The sequence below is a fragment of the Cibotium barometz genome, chromosome 23, assembly GCF_041138505.1.
Source record: "Cibotium barometz isolate CiBa-2024 chromosome 23, ASM4113850v1, whole genome shotgun sequence".
NCBI classification, from domain to species: domain Eukaryota; kingdom Viridiplantae; phylum Streptophyta; class Polypodiopsida; order Cyatheales; family Cibotiaceae; genus Cibotium; species Cibotium barometz.
The window spans coordinates 35,163,073-35,169,835 of record NC_141068.1 but is presented as its reverse complement, the minus strand read 5'-3'; the positions used below and the strand labels follow the sequence as shown (position 1 = coordinate 35,169,835).

The window sequence follows — 6,763 nt, the reverse complement described above, 5'->3', positions numbered from 1 at the left end:
CAGTTGTATTAGAAGGCTTCTAGATGCATTGGATCACTGTCCTCCTAATGTCAATCTTTTGGATTCAATAGAGCCAATAGATTTAGAGGTAGAAAGTCGTTCCCTCTACTGATGTCTATTTCATGCTATGCCTTTGAACTTATTGAATAACTTTGTTTTGTTCAGATATTAACAATTTCTAACATATCTTTTCAACTATCCAGACACCACAACAAGATGATTCAAGTAGCTGCGGCTGGAGAGTGCTGATTAGTGCCAAATATATACTTTCAAGCTATTTTGAGATAGGACAACCAGAGCTTGTAAGAAAAAATAATTTTCATTTAGCTTCAAAAAATTTGATATTGGTACAAAGTGTTCTAAATCATCATATCTCATTGCAGATGAGAGAAGATAGCTTCAGCTCAAACTATGTATATAGTTTCAGAGCTGATACAATTTGGAAGTTTTTGAAGTATGCCTCCCCCAAACCTATTGTACCAGCTACTGTCGAGTTGGGTGAGAGCTCTAAAGTCCGAGAAGGTGTCATACACCTTGATGACACAGATGATGCTGATGTGGTGCCACAGGAACAAGGACCTAGTGCTGATGAGGAGAAGCCATGAGAACAAGGACTTGCTGCTGATGTTATTGAGGAGATGATGGAGCAGCAGCAAACAGATGCTCCAGGGGCAGTAAAGGAGACAATGGAGCAGCACCAAGAGACTGTACACGATAGGATGGAGCAGCAGAAAATAGATTCTCCAAATAAAGATGATACGGTGAGCTTGAACCATGTAGAGCAGCCTCTCGATCAGCCTGTAGATAAATAGAAAATTGTTGTCAAGAATATGTTTTACATATATAATTAAACACTTATGTACAGAATTTTACTAATACCTTTGTTTATGGAGTTTGTGTTATCTCAATTTTTAAATTTTCAATGTCTTTGCATTTTATTGAACTCTCTCTTCTTTTGAGCACCTGCAAAAAAGCAATATGAAACAATAGGGTAAAGTAAACTAATAGCAGTGCTTAATGAGACTAGGATAAGTCAGATGGTATACCTTCTTATTGTTGTAGATAAATAAAAAGTCCTTTGAAATAGAACCTTCTGTCTCAAACAAAATGTCATTGCGCAATTGAGCTAGGGAGCAACATTGTCTTAATGAGATATTGACTAGCACATCACCATTCTCAACAACATCAATATCAAGAAGTTTATTTTCTGCACCAAAAGAGTCTTCATCCATTGGGACTAGTTTTGTACCTAGCATTCGACTGCGCTTATAATAAAAAGAAAAAAGAAAATTTTGTGATGCAACCATGTACTTCAGTTGCATAGAAGGTTGGACAACCTCACAAAACACTGAACTACATGTCTTCTTATCCCAACCTTTATCCAAAAATTGTGGCATGCATGCCAGACTTGTTGCTTTAACTGTGAACATTGTTTTTGAAACCTTCACTGGAAAGGTATTAAACAAGCCTAGAAAAACTGTGAGAGGCATGCATAAAGAATTTTTTATTATCCTTGTGGCAATATTGGGCCTCAGAGCTTTCTGTACTTCTTTGAAAAGCTTGGCCCTATATGCCTCTGTAACACTAAAATGTGGGAGAGGCCAATCCACTGAATTCCATGCTAGAAGGTCTTGTTTTCTTAACACACCATGTGTGTTCGCATTGTCCAGCAAACAACTGATAAAAATGATCAGTAAAAAATATACCGGATTGAGCTAGCTCTATTGCACATCGACCTTGGTATTGTTGTTCTCTTATCGATCCATGCAAAACATCTATAAATCCCAGAATACAATCGATGTTTTGCCATGTCTCATACGATGAAGGGTATAAATCTGAAATGAAATAACACAAGAATGTCAATAAGCAAAGAAAGAAAGCTTTATCTTAAAAATCCATACACCTCATAAAGAACAAAACCACAATAGAAAAATATACAATTAGGCCTGTGTTGCGGAAGATCATTTGGATAGTCTCGCAAGACAAGTTCTTTATGCATGTACACATGCTGAATCAAAACTTCTTTCACCGATATCTTCCCTCTGGTGATTTTAAAATCTCGTACTCTTCCCTTCTATGATGCCAAGAAAATGTTTTTTGTCTGGGGTCTCTTTCTTTTGCTAGGTTGCATGAGCACCCATGCTCCTTTTGAAACACTAAACCTTTCCCAAGTTCCTTCCGTTTTGACTGTACTTGAATTCTCTACCGAAGAAATAGAAGAAGCAGGTCGACGGGGTAAGGATGTGTGGTATAATTCTGCCTTCATAGCATTATCATCCACAGAGCATCTTCCACAAGAACGGCCATAGTTTTTATTCACCATGGAGACCTTGTGAATCTGTAACCACAGCAAAGTAATGTAAACAAGATAACAAAGTGAAGTTTCAAGAAAGAGAAAGTGGGCAGATAGACAGTTGACAAGAAACATCTTACTCTAAGCCAAACAGGATCAAGGTAGCAGTTTTGGAAAAGAAGAGGCTGCTGCACAATGAGGCAGTGGTGTAAAATGGTAGACCTTTCGAAGGAAAGGCAGCACAACATTTCAAAGTTCAAAGGAAGGTGGAAGCGGGAAGGCCCTTGTCAGAGAAAATGTCAGACTAGATTCTATCTTCATGTCCAAAGATCTTGTGAGAATAAAAAACCAATCTCCACATTAATGTAGCACGCTTGTACCTACATAAAATATTGTTTCTTTTATCTATTTTCTCTTATTTTTATGAATTTCCAACGTTACGTTGGCCCTCTGTTCATTGGTTGAGAGCTTATTTTTCCAAACCGTAAAAGGCCCCAAAATGAGCTCCCTTTTTCCCTAATGTTTGTAAGACCCAGTGTTTCACCTTGGGGTGCGCCAGGTCTCTTTCAGAAAAAGAAAGATGGAACACTAAGACTCTGTGTGGACTACATAGGCCTCAATTAGCTGATGATAGTTAAGAATAAGTATCCTATCCCCAGGATTGATGAGCTTTTGGATAGGCTAAGTGGAGCCCAAATCTTCACAAAGATAGATCTCAAATCAAGGTATTATTAGATAAGTATTAATGAGCAAGATATCCCGAAGACAGCCATCAATACTCAGTATGGGCATTATGAATTCACTACTGTTATACCGTTTGGAATGACAAATGCCCCAGCTACATTCAATCGCTTAAATGCAAGACATTCAATTGCTTAAATGCAAGACATTCAATTGCTTAAATGCAAGACATTCTCAGAGAATACTTGGATGATTTTGTTCTTGTTTTCTTTGATGATATTCTGATTTACTTAAAGAATGTAGCTGACCATGAAGCTCATGTCAGAAAAGTTCTTAAGATTCTAAGGAAGCACCAACTCTTTGAAAAAAAGAGCAAATGCACTTTCTTTGCCAACCATGTTGAATACTTGGGCTTTCTGGTATCCAAAGATGGAATTTCTCTAGATTCCAAGCAGAACCAAAAACAGTGAAAGAAGTCAGGGGATTCTTGGGATTGACTGGCTGGTATTTTTATACCAAAGTATGCTCTCATAGCTTCCCCCCTTACTAATCTTCTCAAGAAGAATATTCTGTTTCAATGGTCTGCCAGGTGCCAGAGTGCTTTTGATAAGCTGAAGACTGCCTTGGTAACCAATCCCATTTTGAAGTTGCTAGATTATCTCTCTACACTTTGAGGTAGTAACTAATGCCAGTGGTTTTGCCCTGGGAGGTGCCCTCATGTAGGAAGGTAATGCAGTGGCCTATGAATCTCGAAAACTCAGAACGCATGAGAGAAATTATGCTGTCCATGACCTGGAACTACTTTCACTAGTATATGCCCTAAAGTTGTGGAGACATTACCTACTAGGTCAAAGATTCACTTTGATGGTGGACAAATCATCAGAGATTAAAGTGGATCTTCACTCAGAAGGATCTCAAAATGCGCCAAAGAAGGTGGATGCAGACCCTGCAGGAATTTGATTTTGAAATCAAGTACCACCTAGGCAAATAAAATGTGGTAGCAGATGCCCTCAGCAGAAAAGCCTCCTTGCTTGCAATTACTGTAGTTTCAAATCCTTTGATTATTGAAGCAAGAGAGAAGATCATGCAGGATAGATTCTTTGGCCCTATTGCTACCCTACTTATGCAGGAAAGCAAAACTCCACAGGAGTTGAACCGAGTTCAAGGATACAGCCTGGATGATGGAATTATGTATTATAATTGCAGGCTATGCATTCCCAATGATGAGGAAACTAAGGTCAAATTCTGAATGCAGCCCATGATAGCCTTATTGCACGACATCTAGGTTTCATCAAAACATACAAGTCTGTGAAGAAAAGCTTCTTTTGGCCTGGTCTAAAAAAGGATGTGCTTAATCATGTACGTCAATGTCTGACCTATCAGAAAGCCAAGGCCGAGAGAGTAAAAATGCCTGGGAAGTTACATCCATTAGACATCCCCCAGGTGAAGTGGGAATGTATCAGTATGGATTTTATTACTAGATTACCTTCAGTGCAGTCAGGTTACAACTCCATCTTTGTGGTAGTTGATAGACTAACCAAAGTTGCCCATCTAATTCTAGTAAAAGAAACCTACACTGCAGAGGATGTGGCGAGAGTGTTCCTTAAGAAAATCTTCAGATTGCATGGCCTACCCCAGAAGAATAGTAAGTGATCGATACCCCAAATTCACGTCAAGATTCTGGACTGCATTTTTCAAAGCAGTAGGTACTTTCTTGGATCTCAGCACAGCTTACTACCCTGAGACCGATGGTCAAACCTAAAGGTTCTAGCTTGTGTCGTGTCTCTTTTGGGACATGAATATAAGCAATACACCCAAAGACTTTCAAATGTGAAATAGAAGGAGTTTGGCATGTCCAAGCTGTGATTGGAATCTTACCACCAGAAGGTGCAGTAGTTGGAAGATGATTTTGAACTAAAACGGCTGTCAATACTGCTTCTGCCCAAAAAGAGCGAGAAAATCTAGAATGAATAAGCATGCATCTGATTACATTCAAAATTGTACGATTCTTTCACTCTGCAACTCCATTATGTTGGGGAGAATATGGAATGGTATACTCATGGTGGATGCCTTGGATGATGCAATGATCATGAAATAAGTTAGAAATATCACCACCATTATCACTTTGAAGAATTTTGACTCTTCGACCAATGTGATTCTCCACAGATATTTGGTACCTCTTAAATGTGTCCAATGCTTTTGATTTATGTCGTAGCAAAAAGACATTTGTATACCATGAATAGTCATCAATAAAAGTAATGAAGTAACAGTAGCAAGACTTGGATGGAGGAAAGGGTCCACAAATATCAGTATGAATGAGATCCAAAAGATTATTTGAATGAATATTTGTAGACATTGGAAATGGCTTACGATGATGTTTGCCTAGAGCACAATATTCACATATCCCCATATGCGGGTGAGATTTGAGGTCCATACCTCTCACAAGATCATGACGATGAATATCAAGAAGCTTTGAGAAATTTGAGTGAGCAAACCGATGATGCCATAGCTTACAATCTAGATCTCCTAGAGCTGTAACAACATTTGCAACATCCTCATTCAATGAAAGTTCAAAGAGATTACCATGTCGAGGAGCAACCGCAATAGTGGGCCATCCTTTTCGATGTGACACTTTGTATTTTCAAATCCAACAAATAGACCAAGGTCCACAAGCCGCACAACAGAAAGTAAGTTTCTTTTAAATCAGGAACATATAAAACTCTCCTCGTAGTATTTTGGTTGAGGAAGAAGTTCCCAAATACAAGTCGCCAATACCCATTACTTGGCAAGTTGTACTACCAGGATAAACCACCTTCTTTTGATAGGAATTGGATGATAATTATGTAACCATTGCAATTGATATGTCATGTTGCTAGTAGCACCAGAATCAACAATAAAGAGAGAACCATCACAAACATGTAGTACCTTTTCTGGAGAGATATTATAATGAACCAAATTAGCCTCTTAATGAACATTATCTTCATCATCATGAGGATTTTGTTGAGTAGCATAAGCTTGATTTTGAGCTTCATCATAACGTCTCTTGAAGCATCGACTGGATGAATGCCTTATGCTCCCACAATATTCATAGGTTGCAGAAGAGGAAGAACCCCTTAAGGAAGAACCCCTTAATAACCGAGGTTGCTTATTTGTAATACCGTGTTCTTCATCGTATTCTCGTGCCTAACATTCAGATACCAAGTGACCAGTTTTGTCACAATAAGAACAACGCTTTTGAGGAAATCTCAAATGAGAAGAATCACCTCCTCTTTGGAAGCCACGAGATGTAAATTGGGAGGAGGAAGAAGGGCGTTGCTGAAATGGACGTCTCTGGATAGCAAAGGCTCTATCTGATTCTATGTACTCTAGGGCAATCATGACCGTTTCATGAGTTACCGACGTCTGATGATCATGACGTTGAGAATATTCAATCAAAGAAATACATGTATGCTCAAAGTAAATTCCATCCTTGTTAGATAATATAGTGACAATATTATCATACAAAGGATCCTTCACCATATCAAGAAGGTGTGTAACCAATTGAGTTCGAGTAATAGGATCCCTTGTAGCCGAAAGTTGATTCATAATACCTTTGAATGATTCAATGTGACTAGACATGGATGTACCTGCCTTGAATATTGAAGCTTGCCCAGAAGATTACAGAGATACAAAATCTCTGTAACAGTTTTCTTCTCAAACACAGTGATAAGATAGTCCCATATAGCATATGACGTGGATAAACATCTAGCATTAGTGAATCATTAAGGGCAGAAAGTAGCAGCCTTATCA

At 38.5% G+C, this 6,763-nt stretch overlaps 1 long non-coding RNA gene across 1 annotated transcript; it reads right to left on the bottom strand.

Moving 5' to 3' along the window:
• Positions 1-362: 362 nt before the first annotated feature.
• Positions 363-1,144, bottom strand: LOC147625890 (uncharacterized). The gene is made up of 3 exons (XR_015268816.1): positions 1,047-1,144; positions 880-963; positions 363-798 (listed from the first exon to the last, which is right to left on the bottom strand). It is a non-coding gene; the product is annotated as an uncharacterized LOC147625890 (long non-coding RNA).
• Between the last annotated feature and the right edge of the window lie 5,619 nt (positions 1,145-6,763).